Source organism: Salvelinus fontinalis, chromosome 11, assembly GCF_029448725.1.
Source record: "Salvelinus fontinalis isolate EN_2023a chromosome 11, ASM2944872v1, whole genome shotgun sequence".
In the NCBI taxonomy this organism is placed as follows: Eukaryota; Metazoa; Chordata; class Actinopteri; order Salmoniformes; family Salmonidae; genus Salvelinus; species Salvelinus fontinalis.
The window spans coordinates 28019307-28035488 of NC_074675.1; the positions used below are offsets into that span (position 1 = coordinate 28019307).

The following is a 16182-nucleotide window of genomic DNA, read 5'->3' on the forward strand; positions in this document are numbered from 1 at the left end:
TAGCTAACGTTGGCCACCTAGCTAGAATTCATAAAATATCATACGTTTTGCTAATTCGGAACATATTGTATGTTTTTCAAATTCAAAATATAAAATGAATTGTCATTTGTAACCTATCATACGAAATGAGTGATAGACACCGACAAATGAATACATACCATACGAAGCATAATATATCATAATAAATGGTGTGTCTCGGATTTACGTACAGAATAATACGAAATGCTCTGGGACCAGGTTGATTTGGAGATTCCCCTGATATACCCTGTGACGTCTTAAGACATATAAATGAAGACATCTTGAGGCATACCTGTCTTACAACTTGTCTTAGAAAATGAAGACGTCTTTAAGACAGTCCATAGAAATACCAATGTCTTGAGACATCCGTCTTAAGACGTTTCTAGACATTTTAGAATTTGTTGTTTTCATGTTTTATTAGTTATAAATACTAATCACTCACGTTATAACTCTTATGCACAGCCATAGCACAAATTGTACAAATCAAAGTAATCAAGATGATTTATTGACCAAAATATCAATTTCATATGCTATAAAATAACTTTGGGTAAAGTCGGTACAGAGCTCCAAATAAGGCCTATCTTCACATCTTTACAGCCAGATAGTCATCTCTTGATTAGGGATCTCAGAGCTGTTCTTCCTTAATCTACAGGAAAATAAACTGTCGTTGGTTATATCACAAATACAGCAACATCAATAACAATACCACCTCTACCCTGCTATTTTATTGTAGCTTTAATTATGAATAGCTCACTTGAAGCAGAAAGCCCTACCATCCATGAGGGCTTAATGTTTGACACCAGGTAGGACCCCAGCTTTATTCCAGTCTGAAAATAGGATTAATCAGTTAAGCACTCTGTCTATCTGTTCTCATGGGAAGAAATGAACATTGCATGTGTCATGTGCCTTTTTTTGCAATGCAGTGTATTTGCTGGGTGACAGCTGGCCTTGATTGAGTTGAGTTTCTGACATGTCTTCCATCCGTGTATCCTGATAAAAGAGAAATAGGCCTTGTTCATTACACAATAACTATCAAAGCACATGTGAAAAAAAGCAGATACAAACCTCCAGTCATAACATACCTCATCAGCCTATCATGCATAGAGGTCAGCACTCAGATAAGTCCAGTCTACTCACACTGCAACACGTGAGGTTGGCATACATGACCAATAAAATAAAACAACAAAATAAATAAATGCACCAGCCATTTATCTTTACTTTATTTTAGGGATATATTTGATGTAACATTTAGATGCAGGCTTCTACACTAACTTTTTCCGCTGGTGGCACTGGTGCTAACCAACTTTTTCAGTTGGTGGCACCAGCACATGATTTGGTTGCAACAACAAAAAATGATGCAGAAATGTATAATGACCTGGCCTGTGTCCCATAATGTGCCTGTATTCCATTCAGAACCAGGCTAATAATGACAAGCCATCTTTTAAATTAGCATGCCCTTGTGTTCTTACATTGATTTGGATAGCAAAGAAAAGAGACTTAAAATAAAGTGCAAAGGGTATTTATTGCAGATTTCAAATGTGTTATTTTCTGCTAAATCCTCTAGAGGGCAGAATTAGAAAAAAACATACTTGATACCAAAAACGATGCCACTGCAAAAAAAAAGATTCTTAAGGGGGGAGAAGCAGTGATTTCCCCGTTTTCAGGTTTTCCCTCTCAAATTCACTTAATTTTTACATGTAATATTTAATTGTTGTAATAGCCCATAGAAAAAACTCCCCCTATAATGTATGCAAAAAAAGTATGCATTACCACTTTAACCTTTTTCACAGGTACCAAAAAACCAGTGTGATCATTCTACTGTGGTCCCTGGAGCGCACGCTCCAACCAGTGTGATTTTAATGCTTATTTAGAACGTCCAGTTTCGATTGACGCAACAATCAGCATTTGAGCTGGACACTGTTTTTTCACAGAAACATTTTGCACAAACACAGTCCTTAAAAAGTTATGTCCAGAGTGTGACCAGTTTATTTTTGGATGCAATGTTCAGACATTCACAGAAGTATCTACAGCATAACACAATCATCCAAACCGGAAAACGTAGGCTACATTTGTCCTAGTGCTAACTGAGGAAAGATTGATGTAACACAAACGGTCATATTTTTATAACTCTCGGCTGACAGAAATATACAATATGAATTAGCTAATAGCAATTACTATTTATAATTAATCACATCACGGTGAGCTCACCATTGATCGAAATAATTGAGTAAAACATTTTCTAGAAATCGAAAGTAATATGTTGATGGGTAGTTTGTGCGTGCCGCCATGTTTGTTTTTTCCCTCAACCAAAGATAATAAGAGGAGACTATATGAGTTTGGTCTGTTTATAGTATGCATGTTGAAGGGGGTGTGTCGTTTACGATCATTCACTTCCCTTCATTCACTTCTGGAAGTTTACCCAAAAGATGAGTGAACCATTCCTCGTTATAACATCTTTGGTCTGACAGACATTTAACATGACACCCAGAATGCATTGTATAATGTCAGCAAACATGGCGCCACACATAGCTGGCAAATAGCTTAGCATTAGCTCATTATAATCAGTACAACCTTCAAAAAAGTAGTTTACACACATCATAGGTGTCCATTACAATCGATGCAATAATCGGAATGCATTATTTGTCACCAATACTTAAAACCGTGAATAAAACTGTAAATACATTGTGCTCCGTACATACATACATACATACTGTATGCGCCTACAGTAGAAACAACACGATATGGAGAAAATAAGGAACTTACTTTGATAGGAACGTACACATGTCCAAAGTTGTTATTTGTAAGGAAAACAAAAAGGAAGGCAATGCGAGCGCCAGCCTGAAAATGTTCCAATTCGTGCAAGACTGCGCACATGTCTGCATATTTGATCTGCGCAAACATTGGTAAAGAGCTTGGGCTCTCGAAGAGAGGAGTTTGTCCGGCTCAGTAAAGCCCAGTACAGAGTCAATGTGCGGGGCCACTGGTTAGTTGAGGTAATATGTACATGTAGGTAGAGTTAAAGTGACTATGCATAGATTATAAACAGAGAGTAGCAGCAGCATAAAACAGGGGTCTGGGTATCCCTTTGATTAGCTGTTCAGGAGTCTTATGGCTTGGGGGTAGAAGCTGTTAAGAAGCCTTTTGGACCTTGACTTGGCGCTCCGGTACTGCTTGCCGTGCAGTAGCAGAGAGAACAGTCTATGACTAGGGTGGCTGGAGTCTTTGACCATTTTTAGGGCCTTCCTCTGACACCGCCTGATATAGAGGCCCTGGATGGCAGGAAGCTTGACCCCAGTGATGTACTGAACCGTACGCACTAACCTCTGTAGTGCCTTGCGGTCAGAGGCCGAGTAGTTGCCATACCAGGCAGTGATGCAACCAGTCAGGATTAGAGGTCGACCGATTATGATTTTTCAATGCCTATACCGATATCAATTATTGGAGAACCCCAAAAAAACTAGACCGATTAATCGGCCAATTTTTTTTATTTATTTGTAATCATGACAATTACAACAATACTGAATGAACACTTATGTTAACTTAATATAATACATCAATAAAATCAATTTAGCCTCAAATAAAATGAAACATGTTCACAAAAGCCATGGCCCTTGCAGAGCAAGGGGAACAACCACTCCATGTCTCAGAGCGAGTGACGTTTGAAACCGATGTGAAATGGCGTAACCGATGTGAAATGGCTAGCTAGTTAGCGGGTTGCGCGCTAGTAGCGTTTCAATCGGTGAAGTCACTTGCTCTGAGACTTGGAGTAGTTGTTCCCCTTGCTCTGCAAGGGCCGTGGCTTTTGTGGAGGTTCGAGCCCAGGTAGGGGTGAGGAGGGGGACGGAAGCTATACTGTTACACTGGCAATACTAAAGTGCCTATACAAACATCCAATAGTCAAAGGTATATGAAATACAAATGGTATAGAGAAATTGTCCTATAATTCCTATAATAACTACAACCTAAAACTTCTTACCTGGGAATATTGAAGACTCATGTTGAAAGGAACCACCAGCTTTCATATGTTCTCATGTTCTGAGCAAGGAACTTAAACGTTAGCTTTTTTACACTTTTACTTTCTTCTCCAACACTTTGTTTTTGAATTATTTAAACCAAAATGTTTATTTATTTGAAGCTAAATTGATTTTATTGATGTATTATATTAAGTTAAAATAAGTGTTCATTCAGTATTGTTGTAATTGTCATTATTACAAATACATTTTAAAAAATCATCCGATTAATCGGTATCGGCTTTTTTGGTCCGCCAGTAATCGGTATCGGTATCGGCGTTGAAAAAATCATAATCGGTCAACCTCTAATTGCAACCAGTAAAAAAAATGTGTGTCGCACTGCCAAGTCAAACGGTCGCATATGTGACTGTTTTGGTCGCAGTATCGAACCCAGTAGATGTATTCTCTATTTAATAAAACTGCACAGAAAAGATCAGAATTGCAGTTTTTTATTTTTATTCCTTTGGTACTATTTTCAAAAGTATGTGTGACTTTTCAACTCCAAACGGGTAATACTTGTAACACAGCCAGTCTTACCTTCAAAACCTATTATTGTGCATACATCTTTCACCACACAACCATTGATCCAAAATATAAGTTTACTATGAAATATAATGTGTACTTCGATTTAATCACCAAAACACTACATCATTATGTTTTCTCAATTTAGTTATTTTAACAACCAGTTAGTCCAATAGCAAAAAATGTAAGATACATGTTTAAAAATTGACCTTTGAATGTAGTATGCTTCAGTACTGTAAATTAGAGTACATTATATTGTTTTTATGGTAGGCAATACACTTGCACTACCCATTAAAGTTGACGGAACATCAAATTTACATAATTTGTGATCAAATGTTATCAAAACATCTTTCACAAATATAATAAAATGTTATTTGTAGGGTTGCACATTTTGGTGAATACTCAGAGGTGGGAATTAACAGTAAAATATGGGAATTAACAGAAATATATGCAAATTAATATTAATACCATTTAAATGTAGATTTTTTTTTGCATCGGATATATTTACCATATCATATGGAGACAGAAACATAAACCTTTTACCTTATCATAAGTAGACATAATTGCAAATGATTAAATCGTTCCAATATAAAAAAATAAATAAAAATGTAGTTACGAATTGAACTTTAATTAAATGAGTTGACTCTTCACATGGGATGATTTCACTGAACAACAAAAGAAAGAGAATATTGAATGATCCCCAATGATCCATCGCATCTCCCAAAAACGTTTTCAACATACATCTGTAAAATGATAGTCTAGAAACTAATGCTTTGGTTGTCTTCCTCTCAGGCTTCCATGTCTTCTCCCTGGCCCTCCTCAATGTCCACCTCTTGAACATCAGACTCTGAGGCCTCATCTTCACTGTCACTTTCCAACCTTGTTGAGGATGGCTCGTTGTCAGGCTCAAAAATACAAAAATTTGCCTGGATGGCCACCAATTTTTCAACCCTTGTATTGGTCCGTCTGTTGCGTACTTTGGTGTGTGAGTTCCCAAACAAGGACCAGTTGCGCTTTGAGGCGGCTGATGTTGGTGGGATTTGGAGGAAGATGGAGGCAACAGGGGAAAGAGCCTCAGATCCACAAAGTCCCTTCCACCAGGTGGCTGATGAGATATGTTGGGACGACTGCCATATTGCATCTCCATCCCAAAGCCCTTGCTTGGAAGTGTACTTCGCCAGACTGCCAAGAACCTTGCCCTCATCCAGCTCGAGGTGGCGAGACACGGTAATGATGACACCATAGGTCTTGTTGATCTCTGCACCAGACAGGATGCTCTTCCCAGCATACTTTTGGTCCAACATGTACGCTGCAGCGTTTATGGGCTTTAGGCAAGTCTTCACGCTTTTTTGATGTATTTCATAACTGCAGTTTCCTCTGATTGGAGCAACGGTGAAGTGGGCAGGGCAGTACGGATTTCTTCTCTTACATATGCAAGCAGAGTCTGAAGATCAGACAGGATGGCATTGTCTCCCTCAATCCGTGCAATGGCTACTGCTATAGGTTACAGGAGTTTCAGGCTGCTTACCACCTTCTCCCAAAATAGATCATCCAGGAGGATCCTCCTCTCCTGCCATATCGGCAGACTGTGATATGGCCATTTCTTGGAGAGACTCCTTCCCCTCCAGGAGACTGTCAAACATGATGACAACACCACCCATACGGGTGTTACTGGGTAGCTTCAATGTGGTGCTCTTATTCTTCTCACTTTGCTTGGTGAGGTAGATTGCTGCTATAACTTGATGACCCATACCTACTGTAACCATTTCCTTGGCTCTCTTGTAGAGTGTATCCATTGTTTCATTGTTTTAAACCTGGTATCGGTATTGAAGTCAAAATGCTGATATCATGACAACACTACTACTGAGCTAACGTTAGTTAACGTTAACTAACTAGCAACTAGGGGTGTGCCGAGTACTCTGACAAAACGAGTATTGTAACAGAGAATTTTCCAAATACAAGTATAACAAGTTTTTATTTTATATTTTTATAATCCTTGATCCGAAAAATGTATTTGTAGCTGCTAGCACGCACGTCTCTTTCACTCAAACAGTGAAGTGCTGCGTTCTCTAAACAACTATTGCCTAGTTCTTCTGTCTGTAAAGAAACGAGCGGGGTATTGGTTGAGCCTGCTGCAGCGATTGTATTAGATCAAGCTGCTCTCCCTCTGCTCTCATTTCCCCAGATAGACGCTCACTCACTCACTCGTCTCAGGGCACAAGCACATTCCAGGTCAACCCAAGCCTTAGTCTCAAGAAAAACACACAGTACATCCACCATTGCAGAGTTGAGGGGGAGTGTTTATGTTATGTTCTTAGAGGGCTCCTTCCATTTTTCTGTCAGATGCCCGGCTAGCTCAGTCGGTAGAGCATGAGACTCTTAATCTCAGGGTCGTGGGTTCGAGCCCCACGTTGGGCGCATAATGTTTTTGCACTTCTAACCTTACTATGCTCATAGACGTAAAGACAAGATTGTACTACTCATCTATGTTCACATTATTAATTTTTTTATACATTTTAATATTTTATTTTTATAGTTGCTTTAATTTTACTCAATTATTTTAGTAGTTTTTGAAATTGGAGAAATACTACTAATAAAACCTAAATACTACAAAAATATTTGTGTTATAAATTTTACTTTGAGAAATTCACCTTATTAAAGATTTATTATATACTGAAAAATATAATATGGATTAAATTCCATTGCTTAAATTCCATTGCTTAAGTTTTTCCGATTTCTGCCATGGAGGTTGTGAAATCACTTCCTATTCAAAAGGAAGCGCCCAACGTGGGGCTCGAACCCACGACCCTGAGATTAAGAGTCTCATGCTCTACCGACTGAGCTAGCCGGGCTGTGTATGTGAGGCTAGCCCCTCCCTTTGTATACCTTCGACCTACTAACCCTCCCCCAACCCCCTCCTGATTGTAGCACTCACAAGTGTTCAGTATTTTATTTATTTAATTTTAAACAAAACATTAAATTAATTTTCTTATTTTAGTTGGTTTAATTGTACTCCATTATTTTAGAAGTTTTGAAGTTAAAGGATACTAACTTGAAACTAATCAAATATTATAAATGTTATAGTATTTGTAATTGAGCCCCACAGTGGACACCTCATAATACCCATAAAACCTAGCGGTCAAACACGGAAATGGCTCCAAAGGTTTTTCAACCATTATTTTTTTCCATTGTGGATTTTAGAAACACTTCAAATAAGGGCTGTGTTTTGCGTAGGCTTACCCTATCGTGACATTTTGATAACCATGTAAGTCTCTCTGGACAAAAGAATCGGTTTTATTAACTCTCAGATTTGAAAATGCAAGTGTTGCACACCAACAGATGGAGAAAACCTACACCTGTCAGGCAATTCATTTCAACAATAATCTTCATTTTAATTTGACTTTACAAACAACAAGAGGGCTTAATTGGAGTTTATTTCTTCGGAGCCTAGACCTATATAAAATAATTTAACTGGCTAAGGTAGGCTATGAGGCTTAACAGCCAACCTCTACTTCACCACCCTCCCGGATCTGGGATCCTCCTCATCAAAAAAGCTGACTAGCATAGCCTAGCCTAACGGGACAGGGATATCATATAATATAATTTTCATGAAATCACAAGTCCAATACAGCAAATGAAAGATAAACATCTTGTGAATCCAGCCATCATTTCCGATTTTTAAAATGTTTTACAGCGAAAACACAATATGTATTTCTATTAGCTAACCACAATAGCCAAACACACAACGGCATATTTTCACCATGTTTCCACCGCATAGGTAGCTTTCACAAAACCGACAAAATAGAGATAAAATGAATCACTAACCTTGAACAACTTCATCAGATGACAGTCTTATAACATGTTATACAATACATTTATGTTTTGTTCGAAAATGTGCATATTTGAGGTATAAATCATAGTTTTACATTGCAGCCATCATCAAAAATAGCACCAAAGCAGCCAGAATAATTACAGAGAGCAATGTGAAATACATAAATACTCATCATAAAACATTTATGAAAAATACATGGTGTACAGCAAATGAAAGATAAACATCTTGTGAATCCAGCCAATATTTCCAATTTTTTAAGTGTTTTACAGCGAAAACACAATATAGAATTATATTAGCTTACCACAATAGCCAAACACACAACGGCATTTATTCACTGCAAAGGTAGCATTCGCAAAAACCAGCAATAGATATAAAATTAATCACTAACCTTTGGACAACTTCATCAGATGACAGTCTTATAACATCATGTTATACAATACATTTATGTTTTGTTCAAAAATTTGCATATTTAGAGCTGCAAATCGTGGTTATACATTGTGATTACGTAGCAACATTTCCCCAGAATGTCCGGAGATATTTTGGACACTCACCTAATCTGACCAAAGATCTCATCATAAACTTTACATAAAAATACTTGTTGTATGGCAAATGAAAGATACACTGGTTCTTAATGCAACCGCTGTGTTAGATTTAAAAAAATAACTTTACCACAACATACAGCTTGGGTTATTGTGAGACAGCGCTCACCAACACGGCGGAGAATAGGCATCAACATATTACACAGAAATACGAAATAACATAAATGTTTTCTTACTTTTGCTGAGCTTCCATCAGAATGTTGTACAAGGAGTCCTATTTCCAGAATAAATCGTTGTTGGGTTTTAGAATGTCCATTTCTTCTGTCGAATTCGCGCCACAATGCTAGCCAAGGTTGCTAACATTCCCATCCTCTCTTGGCGCAAAGAACGGAAAACTCCAAAAGTTCCAATAAACATTGAATAAACTGATAAAACTCGGTTGAAAAAACCTACTTTATGATGTTTTTATCATATGTATCAAATAAAATCAGAGCCGGAGATATTCGGCGTATATACCGAACGCTTTTCAGAAGACAATGTCGAGCTCCCCCGCGCGCCGTCGAAGACAAAGAAAATACCGGACCTGTCACTCCAAAAGCTCTTATTCGGCCTCAGATCAAGCTAGACACCCCATTCCACCTTCCACTGCCTGTTGACATCTAGTGGAAGGCGTATGAAGTGCATACATATCGATAAATAAAAGCCAGTTGAGTAGGCAGGCCCTGAAACAGAGCCTCGTTTTCACATTTTTCACTTCCTGTATGGAAGTTTGCTGCCAAATGAGTTCTGTTTTACTAACAGATATAATTCAAACAGTTTTATAAACTTCTGAGTGTTTTCTATACAATAGTAATAATAATATGCATATTGTATGATCTAGAACAGAGGACGAGGCCGTTTAATTTGGGCACGATTTTTTCCAAAGTGAAAACAGCGCCCCCCTATTGACAAGAAGATGTTTAACAGCCTAATAGAAGTAGTATATATATTTTTAAATTAGGCCTACTTACAATTGCAACTGGTCAAAAATGTAGCATCCTACATAAAACAATAATTTAAAGAAATAAAGGCTGTCTGTGTCGGGATAGCCTGCTCTTGTAACGACAGAACTAACAGAACATACTGTCAGCTTGAGACGTAAATATCTCTGGATAAACTCCCACAGTAATATTAGTATTTACTAAATACAGTCATATAGGCCACTAAGTTACATATTCAATGAGAAAAGTTGCATTTCCCCTCGGACACAATCTTGTTGGTGTTGGGTTTGATGGTTGTGATTTTGATGTGCAGGCAGTCCACGATTGACTTATGTGAAAGTCGGTTCCTGTCGTGAGTCTGTATTGCGTTCATAGAGGAAAATGAGGACTCGCAGGTGTAAGTCGATCCAAACATTGTTAGCTTATAAAATGCAAGTTTCTTTATTGTGCTGTATTCCTCTGAGCATGCCACCCACAACGCACACAGGGACTCGTCACTCCTGAGCGCTTCCCTGATTTGGCTCGATGTCTGGAATTCAATCAGTTCAGTTAATATCCTTGGGCATGCTGTAGTCATCAAATCTGGTGGATAAGTTGTCCCTCAGCTGCTTGATGAAATCTTCCATGACCTCTGTGACAATGCTGCAGCCTGGTCCTTCTGTCTGATGCTTCTTCAGTGTGCTGAAGTGCAGTAGCCTTCCAGATGACAAGACCAAATCGAACAACTCAAGCTTCCTAGTAAAGGCCTCAAATTTCTCCAATGTCCACGACTGTTTCCCTCTTCCTTGTAACTGCAAATGTAACCCGTTTAAGTTACAGAAAATGACCGCAAAAAAAGCTGTGTGTGCAGTGTGCAGCTTGTAGTTAACATTTCAATGTTTCGCGTCGGGCCTCTATATGGGGTGGGAAGGCCACTGAAAGTTCTATGCTTAGATTCATAATTACATCAGAGATTGAATTATTTGCAAACAGCGATATTTTCATTACAAATAAGACACTGGCTTGGCATTGGGGAGAGACGAATGCATATCTCTCTGTACATTCTTCTCTGAAACTTCGATTTTCATTATCCACTTTTCTTCTTGATACTTTTTGAGAGCGACATTGTATCTTGCTATCACGCAAATTGCTCTGAACAAATATTGACGTTAAAAAGTAGTGTAGCCTACAGTAAGCTATGTAGACCTGTTTCTCCCCACCAATCAACGCACAGAGAAATAGACAAAAATAATAATTGAATAGACATGAGATTTTATGAGCGTAATCAGATCAAAATGATTCTCTTATTGTCACTGAAATGTATTACATGTTAAACATGTTAAATATATAGTGTCTGGCCCGCCGTCATCCTATTGTTCTAATAGGATTTGAAGCAATAGACTACCTGGGTGTGGTCAACTATTTCAGCACCGTTTCACGCTGCTCTGTGACAAGCATGGGACTGGTCTTAATAAATCAATGAGATTTTTATTTTCACTAAATCTCCATTTGGGTATTGGTTAGCCTACAATTAGGGTGTGGAAATGGTCACATTGTACCATTGTACCAACCCCTGAGGGTTTCATTTTTCTTGGAATATAATATTAATCAAATTAATTAAGCTAAATTTAAAATCAATCCCATATACTATGTTCTTACAAAAAAATATTTTACATTCTCTAGTACAACCAATATTACAAAAAGTCAAATGCTTCTCAAAGATGCCCTCTGGTGGTCAAACTAGCACTAACTAGCATTAATGGCAACAATGGCTGACCCTTAACGTGGTGTGCTGCAGTATGAGCAACTTTTACAGGAAGAACCACTGTATTTGTGCAAGGGATAAGAAGCAGTGCTTGACTTGGGCAGGAGCTCACCGGAGCTGAGTACCAACACCTCAAATGTTCTACTGCTTGAGCTCCTGTTCCTCTTATAGAATATTAGCTCGAAAGTATTGTGGTGCTCCTGCACCTAAATATAAACAGTACCAGCACCCAAATTGAGAACCGGAACTTATTTCAGTATAAGTCAAGTATTGGTAAGAAGTAATCAGGTAGGCTTATTTTATGACTTTCCACTGGATCAGAGCATGGCATTTTCCCCTTACATGCTGAGTGGCTATCGAAAGGGAGAAAGCTGGAAAGATTTTTCAAATACATTGAGGAACTATTGTCATTCTCAATGGATGTAAAAACAGACTTCGTTTGCTTGCTGTTTTAAGTTGAAGAAAACATTACTTTGAGAAGGTCCACAGCTGGTCCACAGTGGTGGTGCGTTAAGCCAAACAGAAATACTATCAGATCCCCAAATGGGCACATTTATATGCCTACATTTGCACGCAGTCCAAGTAGCCTATGGGCCTACTACTAAGCGTAATCAGGTGCGCGTCCTTACTCAACATTGACAGGAGCGCTCCAAACAAAAGACAATGACTAAATTGAATTGACAAACACTCGACCAGAATTTTAGTCGGTCCATATTTTAAAATAGACTCTGAATAGTTGTTTGAATCGTTGTCAATCAAATAGCCTACTTTGTGTGGGTTTTGAAAAACTTTCAAAATATTGTCCTCTGGTCACATTTTGGATATATTTTTTAATATATTTGCACTACCGTTCAAAAGTTTGGGGTCATTTAGAAATGTCCTTGTTTTTGAAAGAAAAGCAACAAAAAAAAGTCCATTAAAATAACATCAAATTGATCAGAAATACAGTGTAGACATGTTGTAAATGACTATTGTAGCTGGAAACGGCAGATTGTTTACATAGGCGTACAGAGGTCCATTATCAGCAACCATCACTCCTGTGTTCCAATGGCACGTTGTGTTAGCTAATGCGAGTTCTAATTGATCATTAGAAAACCCTTTTGCAATGATGTTAGCACAGCTGAAAACTGTTGTTCTGGTTAAAGAAGCAATAAAACTGGCATTCTTTAGACTAGTTGAGTATCTGGAGCATCAGCATTTGTGGGTTCGATTACAGGCTCAAAATGGCTAGAAACAAAGAACTAGCTGGCTAGCCGCCAGTCGAACTGAAGCATGCTGATGCCTTAAGCCTACATAAAACACAGCCCTTATTTGAAGTGTTTCTAAAATACACAAAGGATAACATTTAATGGTGGAAAAACGATTGGAACCATTTGATCACTTTGTTTTATGGGTATTATGACTCATACTGTGCAGTATTATAACGTTTATAAAAGTATATTTTTTATTATTTAGTGAAAAATGTAATGGGAATTAAGTTCCATTGCTACAAGGTTATCAGATTACTGCTGGGAAGGTTTTGTATTAATATATTCTTTATATAAAAATATTTTGCACTGAGTCTATGCACACTCATTGGTCTCTACCCACACACTCAAACACACACGTATACTACATACGCTCACACACACACAAAACCTACACACACACTCACACATAGACAGACTTTCACACTTTTTCACACACGCTGTTGCTACTCTGTTTATTATCTGTTTATCATCAAACCTGAGTGCCTAGTCACTTTTACTCCTACCTACATGTACATATTACCTGAACTACCTCGTACCTCAGCACACTGACTTGGTATCGGTGCTCCTTGTATATAGCCTTGTTATTGTTATTTTATTGTGTTGCTATTTCCTTTTTTACTGTGCATTGTTGGAAAAGGGCTCGTATGTAAGCATTTCACAGTGAAGTCTACTTCGCCTTTATTCAAGCAGCTTGACAAATAAAATAAAAACACCTAATATTCAAAAAGCAGCGCCCAACGTGGGGCTCGAACCCACGACCCTGAGATTAAGAGTCTCATGCTCTACCGACTGAGCTAGCCGCGCTGTTTGTATATGGTATAGCCCCTCCTTTTGTAAACATGCACCCCCTACCAGAGATATTGAAGAAAGGAAGAGATAGCAATACCATTGGAAATGAGAGGCGAAACTTGTAACCCGTCAGACTGTTGACCAATCAGGTTCACGTTGTAATGCTGCGTCACGCAATTGCTAAGAATATCGTCACGCAATCCCTTCTCAAAGGGTATGAGTCGACAAACCGGCCAATTTTCTTCCAAAGTACGTAATGTTACGATATCAAAGCTATACGATATTACGAAGTTCATTATCTCACATCTAGGAAAATATTTGTAATGTTGTACTTCTTGTTGACGAAATTCATGCTAATTTGGTGGTTTTGTGCTAGCGCCCAATTTACTCCCATTCACTCCTTGAAGGAGAGCGCTCCTTGTCCCAAAATCACCCAGAATGCACGGCACGGCCCATTGACGACGTGTGGGCAACGTACATAATGGACCTTAATATTATTCCAACTGAGTTTCCCATCTCCTCAAAGGTATCTCTGCCCCTACTAACCCTCACCAAACTATTCCTGATTGTAGCACCCATCTCAGTGTTCAGTATTTGATTTGATTTATTTAAACTTGAATAAAACATCAAATTAAAATAGTTTTGTTGGTTTCATGAAAATTATTTTGGACGTTTTGAAGTCCAAAGAGAAAGAGAAACACTACTAATAAAATGTAAATTATATTTAAATATAATAGTATATGTAACAGTATTACCAAATGTATAAATAGTATATTTTCAGTTTATTAAAGTGTGAACATTTTATGCTTTTCAGATTACTGCCAGGGTTGTTGTTAAGTCAGTTCCTATTCAAAACATAGCGCCCAACGTGGGGCTCGAACCCACGACCCTGAGATTAAGAGTCTCATGCTCTACCGACTGAGCTAGCCGGGCTGTGTATACTACGTTCAGCACTTCCATTTTAAAACTGAAACCCCCTACTCGTGACGCTCATGTGCTACCTCAGAAACAAACTGATTTAGCTCGTACGATGTTAACAACCTTGTCTCTGTGGCGCAATCGGCTAGCGCGTTAGACTGTTAATCTAAAGGTTGGTGGTTCGAGCCCACCCAGGGACGGTGCAATCGTTTTAGCAGTGGATTCATGTAAGAGTTGTTTTAAAGTCAGGAAATGATCCTCAGAAATTCAAACTCAAATCAGAATGAACCTCTCCTGAGATTGTCGGAATGTTCTCTTACTGTTGTAGGATTCATTGTACATATATTGCAAAAAATATCACAATTTTCAACAGTAAATTAGCCAAGTTTAGTTTTCCTTGATGCAGCCAGTAGCCACCAGAATTTTCATTTTCTTAAAGAATAAACAAAATGTGGTTGTACTGAGTATCGGAGGGCTGTAGCCTGTTGCACATGGTGATTGTTGGCAATCCTCCCCTCCCGCAGTAAATGCAACTTTCCTCTGTCTTTCTTGAATGTTGTCTTTTGTTTGTCGTTGTGTTGTGCCCCTCTTGCCTGTCTCTTACATTGTAAATCTGTGCAGTGCAGTGTGAGTTTAACATGGAAAAAACATGGTATTATGGTTTACTAACACACTAACTAGGTACCACTTAAATATTGAAAAAAATATGAGCATAATTTCTTGACTTCAAAACAACAGTTATGAATCCCTAATGCTAAAATGATATGAGTCACTAATGCTTTAGCATTTGCTAAAAGGAAAACAATCCGTCCCTGGGTGGGCTCGAACCACCAACCTTTAGATTAACAGTCTAACGCGCTAGCCGATTGCGCCACAGAGACACGGTGTTGTAGAGAAAGGGAGGAAGATTTATATTCTGTAAAAAAAACAATGATGTATATAAACCCTGGATTGCTGATACTAAGTATTGGTCAATGAGAGGCTTTGAAGCCACCGGTCGGCCATATTGGTATTTATTTTTTTTGTGTCGTGGGGACAGTAACATTAGAACTTTCAAACAATTATATACCTTTCAGGGAAATGTTTATATATTTTTGAATGAAAAATGTTGCTCACATAATATAATTTAAAAGTATGCATTAAAGTGTCTGTAATAGAATGAACGTGACAAAAACAAATCGAGACTTTAATACATGCGTTTCCATCGCTTCTAAAATATGTTTTATTATGGAGGGGGAGTGCCAAGATGGTGCGGTGGCTTCAAAACAGCGCCCCATATCTAGTCATCTTGTGTGTGTATATAAATTATTGGTACTAACCTAGTCCGTAGTCTACATGGCTACAAGGTGTAACGATCCAAGATGATTGAAGGGTTTAGACGAGAGGGGAGCATGTAATATAATTTTAGTTTATTCACTTTATGATGCCTGGCAACAAGGGCGCATCTTTGATTGAAAAGGCATACAGCCTCTATGGATAACAACTACCATTCGATACAGTCTAATATGCTGACTATCTAAAACAGAATTAACATATCTTTTCAATTCTGTGCAAGTTATTTAATCGTTTTTACATTTAAT

General features: G+C 38.1%; 5 non-coding genes across 5 annotated transcripts; 2 read left to right on the forward strand and 3 right to left on the reverse strand.

The window, feature by feature from the left end:
* Nucleotides 1-6895: 6895 nt before the first annotated feature.
* On the forward strand, nucleotides 6896-6968 carry trnak-cuu (transfer RNA lysine (anticodon CUU)). The gene has a single exon. It is a non-coding gene; the product is annotated as a tRNA-Lys (tRNA).
* Nucleotides 6969-7329: 361 nt separating this feature from the next.
* On the reverse strand, nucleotides 7330-7402 carry trnak-cuu (transfer RNA lysine (anticodon CUU)). The gene has a single exon. It is a non-coding gene; the product is annotated as a tRNA-Lys (tRNA).
* A 7142-nt stretch (nucleotides 7403-14544) lies between these two features.
* Nucleotides 14545-14617, reverse strand: trnak-cuu (transfer RNA lysine (anticodon CUU)). Its single transcript has one exon. It is a non-coding gene; the product is annotated as a tRNA-Lys (tRNA).
* Nucleotides 14618-14728: 111 nt separating this feature from the next.
* On the forward strand, nucleotides 14729-14802 carry trnan-guu (transfer RNA asparagine (anticodon GUU)). Its single transcript has one exon. It is a non-coding gene; the product is annotated as a tRNA-Asn (tRNA).
* A 607-nt stretch (nucleotides 14803-15409) lies between these two features.
* On the reverse strand, nucleotides 15410-15483 carry trnan-guu (transfer RNA asparagine (anticodon GUU)). The gene has a single exon. It is a non-coding gene; the product is annotated as a tRNA-Asn (tRNA).
* Nucleotides 15484-16182: the final 699 nt, after the last annotated feature.